The sequence below is a fragment of the Paroedura picta genome, chromosome 2, assembly GCF_049243985.1.
Source record: "Paroedura picta isolate Pp20150507F chromosome 2, Ppicta_v3.0, whole genome shotgun sequence".
NCBI classification, from domain to species: domain Eukaryota; kingdom Metazoa; phylum Chordata; class Lepidosauria; order Squamata; family Gekkonidae; genus Paroedura; species Paroedura picta.
Window position 1 is genome coordinate 180,283,965 of NC_135370.1, and position 16,910 is coordinate 180,300,874.

The 16,910-nt window shown below is 47.3% G+C and overlaps 1 long non-coding RNA gene across 1 annotated transcript; it reads right to left on the reverse strand.

The window, feature by feature from the left end:
* Positions 1-5,591: 5,591 nt before the first annotated feature.
* Positions 5,592-16,881, reverse strand: LOC143828859 (uncharacterized). The gene is made up of 2 exons (XR_013227941.1): positions 16,698-16,881; positions 5,592-6,134 (listed from the first exon to the last, which is right to left on the reverse strand). It is a non-coding gene; the product is annotated as an uncharacterized LOC143828859 (long non-coding RNA).
* Positions 16,882-16,910: the final 29 nt, after the last annotated feature.

Here is a 16,910-nt window from a genome sequence, read left to right on the forward strand (position 1 = left end):
ACAACATACATTTACATCAATAAAACATGGGTATTAAAACCTTATGCACAATAAATAAAATAGATTATTAAAATCTCAACACCTGAACAGTTTTTGAATGCACCTGTCAGAGGACATTCTCCATGCGGGGGGAGTGTTGTCTGGGGGAGTCCCACTTGATGTCATTCTCCTTGGGAAGAAGCAATGCTTGTGCATTGGCATGCAGAAGGTCCCAAGTTCAATCCCTGGCATCTCCCATTAAAACAACCAGGTCGGAGGTGATGTGAAAGACCTCCACCTGGGAGCTTGGAGAGCATCTGCCAATCTGAGTGGACAGTACTGACCTTGAAGGAGCAAAGATCTGATTAGGGCCATTTCCTACATCATTCCTTCCCTCCAATCGCTCTTCACAACGACCCTGTGAGGTGGGTTAGGCTGCCGAGCAAGCTCCCCGTGGCAGAGGAAGGATGTGAACCTGCAATTCAAAGAAAAGTAGGGAATAAATGTAGGAAATAAAATAAACTGATATATTTTTGACAGGGTGACAGGAACTGGTGCTTAATAGCTGCATCATGCGGACAATTTTGGTTTTGAACGGGGATGGGGGGTGTGATTTGGCATGATGGAAAGCCAGCGTGAGGGAACGGTTTGAGCCCCTGATTCAGACCCAGAAGAGGAGCAAGCTGGTTTGGCACTTCAGCATGCCTGACCCAGAACAGGAAGAGCCTCATTCCCATTCGTCCTCTGCCCTCAAAGCTCACTCTGCCCCGTGGTCCAGTTTCATAGAATCATAGAATCATAGAATCATAGAGTTGGAAGGGTCCATAGAGGCCATCTAGTCCAACCCCCTGCTCAACGCAGGATCAGCCCTAAGCATCCTAAAGCATCCAAGAAAAGTGTGCATCCAGCTTTGCTTGAAGACTGCCAGTGAAGACTGGCAGTTTCTCTCAGCCCCAACTACCTCGTAGGGTGTTGTAAGGATAAAAAGAAAGGTCTCCTTAGAGGAAGGATGGGCTAGAAGGCAGTAATGGATACACCGATAGTACTCAGTGGTAATCCTCTTTGTGAACAGGGAGGAGATTCTGATCTGTATGGAATGGTGGTGGATTTACCACAGACAAAAGAAGAAGAAAAAGAGTTGGTTTTTACGCTTTGCTTTTCATTGCCCGAAGAAGTCTCAAAGCGTCTCCCCTTCCTCTCCCCACAACAGACTTACTGTGAGGGAGGGGAGGCTGAGAGAGCCCTGATATTCCTGAAGAAGAAGAAGAAGAAGAAGAGTTGGTTCTTATATGCCGCTTTTCTCTACCCGAAGGAGTCTCAAAGCGTCTCCCCTTCTTCTCCCCACAACAGATACTCTGTGAGGCAGTGAGATTGAGAGAGACCTGACAGGGCTGCTCTGTGAGAAAAGCTCTATCAGGACTGTGACTAGTCTCAGGTCACCCAGCTGGGTGCATGAGGAGCGGGAAATCAAACCCGGCTTGCCGCCGATCTTAACCACTACATCATGCTGTCTCTTCTTCTTTTCCCCCGACACAACTGACTTGTGGAACTGTCAGCGCACCGGATATTGTGACAATTAATGAGCGTTAAACGGAGAGCTGATAGATTTAATAAAGATTTAATAAAGATAAGTGTAAAGTTCTGCATCTGGGTCAGAAAAATGAAAAGCATGCCTACTGGATGGGGGATACGCTTCTAGGTAACACTGTGTGTGAACGAGACCTTGGGGTACTTGTGGATTGTAAACTAAACATGAGCAGGCAGTGTGATGCAGCGGTAAAAAAGGCAAATGCATTTTTGGGCTGTATCAACAGAGGCATCACATCAAAATCACAAGATGTCATAGTCCCATTGTATATGGCACTGGTCAGACCACACCTGGAGTACTGTGTGCAGTTCAAGCAAAGGTTCTTCAAGCAAAGGTTGGATACACACTTTTCTTGGATGCTTTAGGATGCTTAGGGCTGATCCTGCGTTGAGCAGGGGGTTGGACTAGATGGCCTGTGTGGCCCCTTCCAACTCTATGATTCTATGATTTATGAGAGGCGGTGAAGTAGAACTTCCATGTCCAGGCAGTGTGCCTCTGAATATCTGTTGCTTGGGGAAACGAACAAGAGGAAGAGACTCTACACCCCACTTGTGGGGTTCCCAGTGGCATCCGGTCAGCCATTTTGGGATACAATACTCTGGACATCGTAAACTTCTGAACTGTTCTAGCAGGACTCTCCTTCCGCCGTCACTTCTGCAATTCTTCGGATTCGTAGCTGTTTCCCCAGCAGACCGTTTTCATCTTTCCCCAGCTCTTTTTGACTTATTTTTAGCCCCTTTTCTCCCTCTTCACCACTAACATAGCTGAAATAATTACCCCTTCCCCCTTATTTTTCCCCCCAAGGCTTATATTTACCTATTTGTTAAAAGGATTTCTCCTGCCGGCCTGCTGTTGCTGTGACAGGAGGCCTTTGAGTGCACAGTAGGAGAAATAATATTGTATATTGCACAGCAAAACCCCCTGCCATTGAATGTTAATTTAACCAATAAAGTAACGGCACAGTAATTAGGAGCATAATCATTCCTTATCTCTTAACGGGGTTAAAAGTAGAAGGCAGATTTACCCTGGCGTGCTCACCGGCTCAGAAATTGCTACGCCCGTCGCTCGGAGGGACCGGCTCAGTGACTCCGCTGCGGCTCGCTAATGCAATCGCCGAGCGAGGAAGCCGCGCGGACGCCTCCGCTCGATGGTGGATCCAGGTCCCTCCATTTTTAGGGTGTGTCACCTCAGGACCGCTTATTTACTTACTTACTTCCACTGCACCTTTCTCCTCAGTAGGGACACAAAATGGCTTCCATCTCCTCAGTTTTGTCCTTACACCCAACCTCGTGAGGTATATTTGGCTGAGAATGTATATAATTTTTTATTTCACTTCCAATGTACCTTTCTCCTCAGTAGGGACACAAAATGGCTTCCATCTCCTCAGTTTTGTCCTTACACCCAACCTCGTGAGGTATATTTGGCTGAGAATGTGTATAATTTTCCATTTCACTTCCAATGTACCTTTCTCCTCAGTAGGGACACAAAATGGTTTCCATCTCCTCAGTTTTGTCCTTACACCCAACCTCGTGAGGTACATTTGGCTGAGAATGTGTATAATTTTCCATTTCACTTCCAATGTACCTTTCTCCTCAGTAGGAAAGCAAAATGGCTTCCGTCTCCTCAGTTTTGTCCTCACACCAACTCTCATGAGGTACATTTGGCTGAGACTGTGTATAATTCTTTATTTCACTTCCAATGCACCTTTCTCCTCAGTGGGAAAGCAAAATGGCTTCTGTCTCAGTTTTATCCTCACACCAATCCTTGTGAGGTACATCTGGCAGAGAATGTGTATAATTTTTTATTTCACTTCCAATGCACCTTTCTCCTCAGTAGGGAAACAAAATGGCTTCCTTCTCCTCAGTTTTGTCTTCATACCAATCCTTGTGAGGTACATTTGGCTGAGAATGTGTATAAATTTTTTATTTCACTTCCACTGCACCTTTCTCCTCAGTAGGGAAACAAAATGGCTTTGGTCTCCTCAGTTTTATCCTCATACCAATCCTTGTGAGGTACATTTGGCTGACACTGTGTATAATTCTTTATTTCACTCCCAATGCACCTTTCTCCTCATTGGGGACACAAAATGGCTTCCGTCTCCTCAGTTTTATCCTCACACCAATCCTCGTGAGGTAAATTTGGCTGAGAATGTGTATTAATTTTAATTTCATTTCCAATGCACCTTTCTCCTTGGCAGGGACCCAAAAATGACTTTGGTCTCCACCACTTTATCCTTCTTCTTTTTAAAAATGACAATTTAAAGGGTCAGCATGCTGACTTCGGTGGAAACCTGTATGTGCATAATAACCCCTAGTCTATAGTATTGTGTATTGCTGAAACTAGAATCCATACTATAAGAAGAAGAAGAAGAGTTGGTTCTTATATGCCGCTTTTCCCTACCCGAAGGAGGCTCAAAGCGGCTTACAGTCGCCTTCCCATTCCTCTCCCCACAACAGACACCCTGTGAGGGAGGGAAGGCTGAGAGAGCCCTGAGATTCCTGCTCGGTCAGAACAGTTTTATCAGTGCCGTGGCGAGCCCAAGGTCACCCAGCTGGCTGCATGTGGGGGAGTGCAGAATCGAACCTGGCATGCCAGATTAGAAGTCTGCACTCCTAACCACTACACCAAACCAGCTCTCTACTAGGTTCTTCGTTTTTGCCTCATTTAATGTGTTGTGTTAAGTCTGTGCTTTGATTCAGTTCTGTTTTTAGAATTCAGGCTGGTTCTGCAACCCTAATCCTATTTCATTGTTTCTCAAATGTCTCATCCTGTCAGTTATATCAATTCATTCTGCATAATCCGCCAGGAGTCCTAGGTTTTTCAGGTTCCCTCTTGGCCACAAGCTAGGGTTGCCAAACTCCAGTTGGGTCCTGGAGATCTCCACATTTGGAGACTCTCCCCCTCTTTTTAAGTCTTCAGAAACTGGGGGAAATTATTTTAAGATGAGAACTTAACCAGGTGCAAAACCCTATTTTTTACATAATTCCTACAGGTAAAATATTGTGAATAAATATTTATATTCCCCTTGGCCTTTCCCAACCATGTCACAGCATCTTCCCCAGCACTAAGGCTTCCACTAAACCAAAAACCTACCCATTCTGAAGCATACTTTCCCTAACCCTAACCCAAACTTCAAGGCAACTTCAAGGCACTTCTGGTGTACTCTCCGAGATGTTTTGTGTGTGCCAAATAGATATTCTCTGATGGTTTTTGAAACAATTGAGCTCTAATCATAAATTGTTTATATGTTTCTACATTTGGTTTCATTCCTACCTTTTCGATTCTCACCTGTTTCCAAGTTGGGTTTTTTTGTTTCCTTTTGTGTTATTGGTTGGGTAAAAACCAGACCTCTGGCCTGCCCTTTTCCAAGAAACATGTGATGGGCACCAGGCAAGGTGTCACCGGGTGCCACTTTGGGGACCCTAGTTTACTCCCATTTTACAAGCCCAGCTGGCCTCCGTATCTCAGATAATTGCACATGGCCCACAAAATTACCCTGCAGGGATGTTATGCAAATAAATCATGTTATTCTGATTTTTGCTGCTTGGTTGGTCTTTGTCCAACATTGAAAATGGTCAGTGTCCCCACTATTACAATTTTGGGAAGAAGGAGAAGGAGGAGAATTGGTCAGTTTATGCCACCTTTCTCTACCCAAAGGGGTCTCAAAGCGGCTTACAATTCCCTTCTCTCTCCTCTCCCCAGAACAGACACCCTGTGAGGGAGGCTGAAAGAGCCCTGAGATTACTGAAGAGGAAGAAGAGTTGGTTCTTATATGACGCTTTTCTCTACCAACAGGAGTCTCAAAAGGGCTTCCAATCGCCTTCCCTTTCCCCTCCCCGCAACAGACACCCTGTGAGGGAGGGGAGGCTGAGAGAGCCCTGAGATTACTGAAGAAGAAGATGAGTTGGTTCTTATGTGCCGCTTTTCTCTCTTTATTAATGTTGCAGGAACAGGTGACATGAACCGTAGGCTGGTTCGACTGACCCTAGAAGACCCCCTCATAGAAAACTGCTCCATTCTCATGTGGCGCAAAGAAATCAGTCTTTATTGAGGGATTCCATGAGGCGAAGTTGGCCAGAGCTTGGCAGGAACAGGAGCACTGACAGAGACAAGTACGGATAGACCCCTCGGGTCTCTATACAGGAGGATAGTTTAAGCGGGAAAAGCTGTTCTCATAGAGCAGGCTTTTGATCTAAAAGACGCGAACTCAAGAGACATCCAGTCTGCTTTCCCTGCCATCCCTGGCAGTACATTTCCAACCCCTACTAGGTGAACCAAGGTTGAAGATCGATAAGGGAGCGCTCTTCACAGCGGGGGAAGGTACAGAAAAGAATTAGGAATGTGGGGCTAGGGATGGGTGAAGGACCCGCAGGTCCGTTAAGCTTCTAAGCTAACTCTCCCGAGGAAATCAGGAGGGCGACGAAGACAACAGGTTCCCGGGTTATGCTTTGTGCAGGAAGTGGGCGGTTCCTCGGTAACGTCACAGGCATCCCCCAATCGGTGCTATTCGCAGCTCAGCGTCTGCTTCCATCTTGCAGAATCTCCAACCTTGTCTGGCAGCTCAAACCTAAAGAGGCATATCAGTCAGTCAGTAACCTTTTATTGGCATAAAATATGTATAAGACATATAAAAATAGGGTTTAAAATTTCAACAAAATAACAAAATAGGCCATGGTCTTAAAATGATTAAATAAACTATAAAAGATAAAATACAAGGTAGGCAGCATATTATAAAAGCATCTTAGTTAAAACTCTGGCAACTAAAATGGTTACCTCTGGGTCTTTGTCAGAGAGTAGAAATTGCAAGGATTTGCTTACAGAAGGCTTGTTTCCCAGCAAAGCAACAAAGCTGTCATCCTGACACATGGACAGAGTCTCGCATGGTATGGGATACGGTGGAATCTTCCCGCTAAGACCTTTGAGGGGAAAGCATTCATTCGTGCCAGGAGAAAAGCTCTTCTCAGGGGTGGGACATCAAGGAGATGCAAATATGTAGACATAATATTTCAAAGAGGAATATGTATTTGGGGGGTGAGATGTGTCAGGGTGCTTGCAGCAGGTCTTGCTCCTCTAAAAATGTTATTTCATCTTTAGGGGATCAGTCTCTCAAAACCACATTCCAGAACCCACGTACGGCTAGCCTGCATCTCTGTAAGGTATGTGCATGAGAGCTGTCATCAGCTATTCTTCTCCCTATGACCCTCCAAATCTGTAAGGTACCGCAATCTCTTCTTTTATACCGGCTATTGCTGACAGACCTGGATGGCTCAGGCCAAACCGAACTCATCGGATCTCAGAAGTTAAGCAGGGTCAACCCTGGATAGTACTTGTAGGGGGAAGCATCACGGCTTCATACAGGCAGGTTGTTATGTCTGCGGGCATTTGGTCACTGATGCAAAGGAGGGCTTCCGCCAGCCAAGGAACTAACCAATCAAAGGAACCTGCTAAGGTCCAACAAGATCACTCTGTTTCGAGCCAATCGGATTGCTCTGCTTCGAGCCAATCGGATTGCTCTGCTTCGGGCCAATCGGAATGCTCTGCTTAGGGCTTGCTCTGGTTAGGGCCAGTCGGAATGCTCTGCTTAGGCCCAATCAGATTGCTCTGCTTAGGGCCAATCGGATTGCTCTGTTAAGGGCCAGTCGGACTGCTCTGCTTCAAGCCAATCGGATTGCTTTGCTTAGGGCCAATCAGAGACAGCAGCGGGCTGCCTGAAAGGTATAAAAGCGCAGGAACTTGCCTGTTTTTCTCTGTTCCGTGTTTGGAGTTTGGAGTTGCTAAATAAAACGAGCCGTTCTGAAGAACCGGAGTCTGCGTTCGCCGAACCCGCAGGCTTAATACAGGCAATGTCCAACCACCTCAGTTCCCCTCATGCCTCGAATACCCTACAGGGCTGCCAGAAGCCGACGCGCACGCTGTTAATGGTTGCTCCAGACTTCCACCTCGAGGGCTCGTTCCCCCCCCCCCGCCCCAGTTAATAACAGCTTTCGGGTTGCTCTCGCCCATCCGGGAAGCCAAACTAATGCATTCTTCACTGTGTTAGGAGTCACCAAATCGGTCGTAAATAAACCTACCCCCTTACAGGAAAGACAATGGAATTATACATACTCCCACTACCTCCAATTACGGTAAGAGCAACAATTATAAGGTTGAACTCCTACAGCTGCCCTAAGGAGAAAATGAGGGAAAAGTGTTCCATTAGGCAGAGTGACAGTCAAATTTCCGCCCTAATAACCCCACCGGTGTGCCACTATCCCACGAGGGGAGCCGAGGGCATAGGGTAACAATTAAAGATTTTGACAATTAGCCCTTCCGATGTGCACCCTTCCGACCTTACGAGAGTCGTGGGTTGTCGTGGGGCTTTTTTTTCTTTCTTTTTTTTTGGTAAGTCCTGCCTACGTTTTCGCACTATTCGCTTGTACGAGGCGCGGCGGATCGACGGCGAAACGGAGCGGAGGCAGCCCACGAACCTACACTCCCAACGTGGTACGTCACGAGTCGTTATGAAGGCGCTGTGTGTTCAGCACGGAGCGGGACACACACACACGCACACCCCTTGTCTTTATTTTTGCGAGAGGTGCTTAACAGCGCACTCCCCATTCCAAAACCTTAACCTTTAACCCCCCCCCGGAGCCGGATGGAAGGGAGGTATAAAAATCTAAAATAAATAAATTAATAATAATAATAATGATATCGATATCAATAATAATAATAATAATAATAATAATAATAATAATAATAATAATAATAAAATGGCTTAACATGGACGAAATGTAGACGAGGTGAGGATACCCTTTGAAGGATGGAAGACGGTGAAAACCGCCACGAGCCGGCTGGTCTGGGAGGGGCGTTAAATAAATTGAATAAAATTCCACACGGAAGAAGGGAAGAAGAGTTGGTTTTTATACCCTTCTTTTCACTGCCTGAAGGAGTCTACAAGTGGCTTACAGTCACCTTCCCTTTCCTCTGCCCACAATGGATACCGTGCGAGGTAAGTAAGGCTGAGAGAGCTCTGTGAGAACGGCACTATCAGGGCTGTGACTAGCCCAAGGTCACCCAGCTACCTGCATATGGAAGAAGAAGAAGAAGAAGAAGAAGAAGAAGAAGAAGAAGAAGAAGAAGAAGAAGAATTGGTTCTTATATGCCGCTTTTCTCTACCCAAAGGAGTCTCAAAGTGGCTTCCAGTCGCCTTCCCTTTCCTCTCCCCACAACAGACCCCCTGTGAGGTGGGTGAGGCTGAGAGAGCCCTGTGTTTCCTGCTCGGTCAGAACAGCTTTATCAGTGCCATGGCAAGCCCAAGGTCACCCAGCTGGCTGCATGTGGGGGAGTGCAGAATCGATTTGAACCCGGCATGCCAGATTAGAAGTCCACACTCCTAACCACTACACCAAACTGGCTCCCACCAAACTGGAGGAGTGAGGAATCTAATGTGGCTCGCCAGATTAGACGACGACGCTGTTAACCAGAACACCGTGCTGGGCAACCACCATCTCCTCCGGCATATTATTTTCCAAATGAGCCAGAGTTGACAACTCCGCAGGGACCATGCCCTTAAGGGTCTCAGACCAGGCATCCCTGACCCCAGCTAGGTGTCATGGTTAACAGCAGTGACCTCTAATCTTGATAACTGGGTTTGATTCCCCACTCCTCTACATGCAGCCAGCTGGGTGACCTTGGGCTAGTCCTGGTCCTGTTAGAAATGTTGTTTTCAGAGCAGTTCTTTCAGAGCTCTCTCAGCTTCACCTGCCTCACAGGGTGTCTATTGTGGGGAAAGGAAGAGAAGGCAATTGGAAGCCAAACTGGCAATTAGAGAGGCAGTTTGGTGTAGTGGTTAGGAGTGCGGACTTCTAATCTGGCATGATGGGTTCGATTCTGCACTCCCCCACATGCAGCCAGCTGGGTGACCTTGGGCTCATCACGGCACTGATAAAGCTGTTCTGACTGAGCAGGAATATCAGGGCTCTCTCAGCCTCACCCACCCCACAGGGTGTCTGTTGTGGGGAGAGGAATGGGAAGGGGATGGGTAGCCGCTTTGAGGCTCCTTCGGGTAGGGAAAAGCGGCATATAAGAACCAACTCTCTTCTTCTTCTTCTTCACTTTGAGACTCTCTTCTTCTACATCACAGACAGATTAGGTCAGTGGTTCTCAACCTTCCGGATGCCGCGAACCTTTAATTCAGTTCCTCCTGTTGTGGTGACCTCCCAAACCTAAAATTATGCAAGGGTTCTTTCACAGAAATTAAACCGAAACTGACCAATGGTGTGAAGATCCATTGTTCATGATTGTATATAAATTTGTTTTTTTCCCAGGGTTTCTCAGCTCAGTTCTGCCTCTTGCCCCGCCATGCCCATCTCGCTCTTTCCCGCTGCTCCAGACAGACAAATGCTCTACCTCGATCTACCCCGCAAGGCTGTTGTGTGGATGGCACACAAACACACACACGGTCAATCGGCTTGCCCTGCTGCGAACCCCGTGAAAGGGTCGTTCAACCCCCAAAGGGGACCGGACACCCAGGTTGAGAATCACTGGGTTACGTGGAAGAGGAACAAGTAGGCAGCCAGTGAGGAATTTCTCTCCAGCTGGGGTGACGATTCAAACCCGCAGAGGGCTTGTTCGGCCAGACCACTCACCTCGGATTGAAAACCAGTCTTTGTAAGGGGCTATGGTCCATATCTTGCAGCAGGAAATCCCAAAGTCGGACATCATGGCTGATTTTGACAGAGGTGACACAGCAGAATTTTTGGACTTCACTGGTCCTGCAAGAGGTCACCTAAAGGTTTTGGTCCAAGCGTGCCACAAATCCCACAGCTCTGAAACTCTCAGCAGTTCACAAAAGGTACCACGGGGGGTGGGGGAATCACGAGATTCTCCGCATCTCCGGCTGCATATTATCGTTTTATTTTCCTGTTCATGGGCAACATGCCATATTTGCGTTTTTGAGCCTGAACAGTTCTAATTTCCCCTTTTTTAATTGCCGAAGCTCAGGAGAAACATTTACTTTGTTTTTGCTGAGCAGTTATACAATTATTCCTTTTCAGATACTATGTGAACCATGAACCCCTAATAAGCTGGGCTTGGTTAATGCAATTTGGCAGAAGTATTTACATGAAAACAGAAATCTAATGAATTTTTCAAATGAGTACATTGGTAGCACAAAGTAATTACTTTTTTTTCCTCTCTTTTTTTCCAGGGGGGGAGGGGAGAAACACAAAATTCATTAAACTTTTCTCAATTAGTCAAAGCGACTTGTTAAATAAGCTGGGGGGAAGAACGGGGATTGTTTGATTATAAACACGCTAGACTTTTTTGCCCATCTGTCAAAGTCACTTCAAGAAGGTGGTTTTGCTATACTAAACTCGACGCTGGTGTAAGTTATTACACTTTTATTTCTTTAATTCGTTCATCTATACCCACCTTTCTCCCCAATCAGGGCCTCTTATGTCTTTTTCCAGTCCACCGTGTTATCCTCACGACGACCCTGTGAGGTAGATGTGGCTGAAGGTGTGGGAATGGCCCAAGATCACATGAACACATTAAGCTGCCTTCTACTGAACCAGACTATTGGGCCATCAGGGTAAGAGTCTACTCAGGCTGACAGAGTCTCGGGCGGGGGTCAGCTTGGTGTCGTGGTTAGGAGTACGGACTTCTAATCTGGCATGCCAGGTTCGATTCTGCACTGCCCCACATGCAGCCAGCTGGGTGACCTTGGGCTCCCCACGGCACTGATAAAACTGTTCTGACCGAGCAGGAATCTCAGGGCTCTCTCAGCCTCATCCACTCCATATGGTGTCTGTTGTGGTGAGAGGAATGGGGAGGAGAGTGGAAGCCGCTTTGACCCGGGTAGGGAAAAGTGGCATATAAGAACCAACTCTTCTTCTTCTTCTTCTTCTTCAGTAATATCAAGGCTCTCTCAGCCTCACCCACCTCACAGGGTGTCTGTTGTGCGGAGAGGAAAGGGAAGGCAACTATAAGCCGCTTTGAGCCTCCTTCAGGTAGAGAAAAGCATCATATAAGAACCAATTCCTTCTAGATAACCCAGGAGGTCCCTTCCAACTCTATGATTCTCTGATTCCATGCAGAAGATATCTGAGTTGAGCAAAGGAGGTTAAAATGTCTGGACAATTACTTCATAAAATGAAGCGTTCTGTATAACTTGGAAGCTGGCCTATTGTTCCGCGACCAGCAGTAAACCAAAGGTCATCCCTCTCACTCCCGTCTCTTTATCGGCTCTTTCTGCCCTTTAAAAACTCTAGATTCTTACAAGGCAAACAAAAATAAATAAATTGAGAGCACAGATGGAACCTCTTTGGCTTATAAACTCTTATATTTTTGTTTGTTTCTATGGCAATGCAACGCGAGGAAACGAGACCTGCGGCTCTAGCGCGTTTGCTGGTTTTCGCATTGTTGTCGTGCGAGTATGTTTTTTATTGTGTGTGCCTTTTTCTTTTTCTTTTTAAAGAAAAGCTATTTATTTACTTTTGAGTGGAATCCAGCCTTCTTCCGGCTGTGCCTAAGTGATTACGCATTCCCTCAGCGAGGGGAAACAGCAAAACCGCTTTCCCGGGTTGGCGTGAGCCGGCAGGCTCATGCACCACGCCGGCCCGCGTTCAAATGCGTTTTCCTCTTGATATAATAAACCACCAGGCTGACTTGCAAGCATTGCCGAGACGGAACCGTCGTGGCGGCCGAACAGAGCAGATGGCGCCCGATGCTTTATTCTTTTATTTTATTTTATTTATTATTCGATTATTTGATTCTTATCCTGCCACTCTCAACGACAACTCATGGCAGGTTACAACCATGTACAGCACTGGTTCTCAACCTGGGGGTGAGGACCCCTTTGGGGGTCGGATATCCCTTCCCCAGGGGTCGCGGCAGGGCAAGCAGCTTGGCCGCGGGAGGGGGCACCATCCACACAACAGCCTTGCGGGGTAGATCGAGATAAAGCTTTCTTCTGTCTGGAGCAGCGGAAAAGAGCGAGATCGGCATGGTGGGACAAGAGGCAGAGCTGAACTGAGAAACCCTGGAAAAAACACCCAATTTATATACAATGACGAACAATGGATCTTCATGCCATGGGTCAGTTTTGGTGTAATTTCTGTGGAAGAACACTTGGATAATTTTATGGTTGGGGGTCACCACAACATGAGGAGCTGTATTGAAGGGTCGCAGCATGAGGAAGGCTGAGAACCACTGATGTAGATTCACCCCCTATTAAAACCCCCATTAAAACCCCACAACCCACTAGAGACAAGCAGCAACAGTCTCACCCACCCCCGGCCAGCCTTAGGTGCTGCTCTTTGATACAAGGAGCCACAGAACGTCACTGTTCATGCTCGGGTCATTGTGGCAATGAAAGACATGACCCTCTTGGTCACCAGGCAGGGGGGCTGGACTGAGGCCACAGCACAGAGGAGGAGATTACTCGAGCCAGCGTGCCACAGTGGTTAAGATCAGCAGCCTCTGATCTAGGGACGCAGGTTCGATTCCCCCACTCCTCCTTTACGTGCAGCCAGCTGACTCCAGCAAGAAGGCAAGAGGGAAGAAGGGGGTTGGCCATTGCCTTCCTCTACGGAGTCTTCCTTGGTGGTCTCCCATCCAAGATTTGTGCTGACACCAGCAAGAGGCTTTCAAGGCAAGAAGGAAGGCAAGATGGTTGGCCACTGCCTTCTTCTGCAGAGCCTTCCTTGGTGATCTCCCATCCTAGACTTATGCTGACTCCACAGCAAGTGCCTACCTACGGGACCACTTGGTTGCTTATGCCCCCCGCAGAGCTCTTCGGTCTGTGGGTACAAACCTACTGGTAGTTCCAGGCCCCCGGGACATTCGCCTGGCCTCAACCCGGGCCAGGGCCTTTTCGGCCCTGGCCCCAACCGGTGGAATGAGCTCCCGGAAGAGCTAGCAGCTTCCCGCAGGGCATGCAAGACGGAGCTCTTCTGCCAGGCATATGGTTGAGGCCAGGGCGGGAGATCCCGACATTCGATCTTGGGCCTCCTGGGTCCATCTGACTGATCTGGTACCTCACTCCCATTAGGAGATTAGTAACATGGTTGTCCCCCGGATGAACGAAGGGTATAGACAGGGTTTTTTTGCCTACCGCCTTGATATTGATATTAGTTGGTTTTAATAGTTTTATTGAGGGAACCATGGGACTGTATTGTAATCTATTTATTCAATAAATAAATATATAAAGGGGCTTTCCAGGCAAGTGAGAAGCAAAGGTGGTTGGCCATAGCCTTCCTCTGCAGAGCCCTCCTTGGTGGTCTCCCATCCTAGACATGATCACCCCAGCAAAGGTCTTTCAAGGCACGTGAGAAGCAGAGGTGGTTGGCCTTTGCCTTCTTCTGCAGAGCCTTCCTTGGTGGTCTCCCATCCTAGACCTATGCTGATTCCAGCAAGGGGCTTTCCAAGCAAGTGTGAAGCAGAGGTGGTTGGCCATGGCCTTCCTCTGCAGAGCCTTCCTTGGTGGTCTCCCATCTAAGTACCAGCCCTACTTACCTTCCAAGATCTGACAAGCCCATGACATTTTTTCTCCTTCAACTCTTTCTGGCTCATCACAAAAGGTATTCCACTCTCCAAATCACAGAGGATATCCGTCTTACAGGCTGGGAGGGGCAGGCCGACATTCAACTTCAACTTTTTGAGAAGCAGATTGATAAGTACCATATCTGTGACTTGACACATGCTCACGTCTGGAATGTTATTCTGCACACAATTAAAACATCTTAGGTGTACAACCTAAAAATGTAATGTGTGAAAGTCCACGCAGCCCTCCCCTGACATCAACATTCCCACAATTGTGTGGGTTTTCTTTCCGCTTCGAAGAAAAGAACATGTTTTGTTACATCTCGTGGAAAGTAGGACAATGCTGCCCTCTTGTGATATTGTGCACAAACTTCCAAATATCAAGATTGTTCGCCATGTTAATCTGTAGCTGTAAAAGAGCGAAAAGGAGCACCTGAGAGACTAACCAAATTTCTGTGGCAGGGGAGGAGCTCTCATGAGTTATAGCTCACTTCTTCAGATATCTGGGATCTGATTCTTGGGATCTGAAGTAGTCAGCAGCGACTCACAAGAGCTTATCTGTTACGTTTCCCTTTATATTTTTGGCTATGAACTTGTCCTTGCAGGGGAGAAAATTATTGAGAAAATAATAAGAGCCTCTCTGTCAGATGGCTGTCCAGCCCTTTTAAAAATATCCAAAGATGGAGAACCCACCACCTCCCGAGGAAGCCTGTTCCACTGAGAAACCGCTCTCACTGTCAGGAGCTTCTTCCAGAGGTTTAGACGGAATTTAGAATCATAGAATCATAGAGCTGGGAGGGACCTCCTGGGTCATCTAGTCCAACCCCCTGCACTGTGCAGGACACTCACATCCCAATCGCTCATCCACTGTCACCTGCCACCCCCTTGAACCTTCACAGAATCAGCCTCTCCGTCAGATGGCTCTCCAGCCTCTGTTTAAAAATTTCCAAAGATGGAGAACCCACCACCTCCCGAGGAAGCCTGTTCCACTGAGAAACCGCTCTCACTGTCAGGAGCTTCTTCCAGAGGTTTAGACGGAATTTAGAATCATAGAAACATAGAGCTGGGAGGGACCTCCTGGGTCATCTAGTCCAACCCCCTGCACTGTGCAGGACACTCACATCCCAATCGCTCATCCACTGTCACCTGCCACCCCCCTTCAACATTTACAGAATCAATAATCGGCTGAAAGTGAAACTGACCAACGGCATGCAGTGGCAGGAATCTCCTATTCTTCCACCTAGTATATATTTGGGGTTTTTTCGGGGACTTTCCTCGGTTCTTTATGAGTTCTCTTGTACCTTAGAGCTGGGGTCAATAAAGAGCTGAAATGAACATGCAGTATCCGAGTTTCTGAACCCATAGATTTAACAAACTCCATGAAAATCTTTCTTAAGACAGATTGACAATACTCGTCGAAATCGATATATCCACAATCGGCCCCACCTGCAAGCTCCGTCACCCGCCCCCACTTCGGAGAGTCACCTCCCCATTTTCCCAGGTCCATTTGTAGCATGCAGGTGTGAAGGCACTCGAAAGCTCACGCCTTGAATAAATCTTTGTTGGTCTTAAAGGTGCCACTGGACTCTGATTTTTTTGTCCCCGTCACCCTGTCTTTGAAGCCAGGGCTATGCAGATGAGGCTGGACTGTCAACTCCTCCCATCACCCAGCTATCCATAAAAATAAAACAATGATAATTATCCTCAACAAGAGCAATTGCATAGCCTACAAAGAGATCAAAGTGAAACCATGAACCGATCAGCACATCAAAACAATCCCCGTTTCCATCCTCTCCTACAGAGAACAGAGAAGGGAATGAAATATCCAGACAGTGAAACATGGCAGGAGACAGGTGCCAGTCTAGATCTTGGCAATCATACCATCATGGAAGGTACTTCTAGGGTCATCTTGTTCAACACCCTGCAGAACGCAGGGAATTCACGACTATTTTCATGGCAGGTTCCCATCCAAGTATTTACCACGGCTAGCCCTGTTTAGTTTCTGGCGAGATTGGGCTAGCGGGGGGCTACCCATTGTGAAGCTCATTGAAGTCACTGGCCTGCTCTGCAAAACAGCCTGTAGAATCATAGAATCAAAGAACCATAGAGTTGGAAGGAGCCATACAGGCCATCTAGTCCAACCCCCTGCTCAACGCAGGATCAGCCCTAAGCATCCTAAAGCATCCAAGAAAAGTGTGTATCGAACGTTTGCTTGAAGACTGCCAGTGAGGGGGAGCTCACCACCTCCTTAGGCAGCCTATTCCACTGCTGAACTACTCTGGCTGTGAAAATTTTTTTCCTGATATCTAGCCTATATCGTTGTACTTGTAGTTTAAACCCATTACTGCGTGTCCTCTCCTCTGCAGCCAATGGGAACAGCATCCTGCCCTCCTCCAAGTGACAACCTTTCAAATACTTAAAGAGGGCTATCATGTCCCCTCTCAACCTCCTTTTCTCCAGGCTGAACATTCCCAAGTCCCTCAATTGTGTTTAGCTCCTTCCTGTGGATTTACTGCAAAGACTTTCATAGGGTGAGTAGACCTGAGAAAGAAAGACATCCATATAGTAAAACATGGCAGGAGACAGACGCCAACACTGATCCTAATACCTGGAGTTGCGTGGTGGACCTCCATCCCAGTATTTACCGTGGTTATCCCTGCAGAGCTTCTGACGAGATTGGGCTAGGCTGGGCTACCCATTTCTAAGCCAATTGAAGTCACTGGCCTGCTATGCAAAATGGCCTGTACTTCTGCTTATCTTCTTCCTGTGTATTTCCTGCAAAGACCTTCCTGGGGCGGGTAGCCAGTTCTGACATCATTGT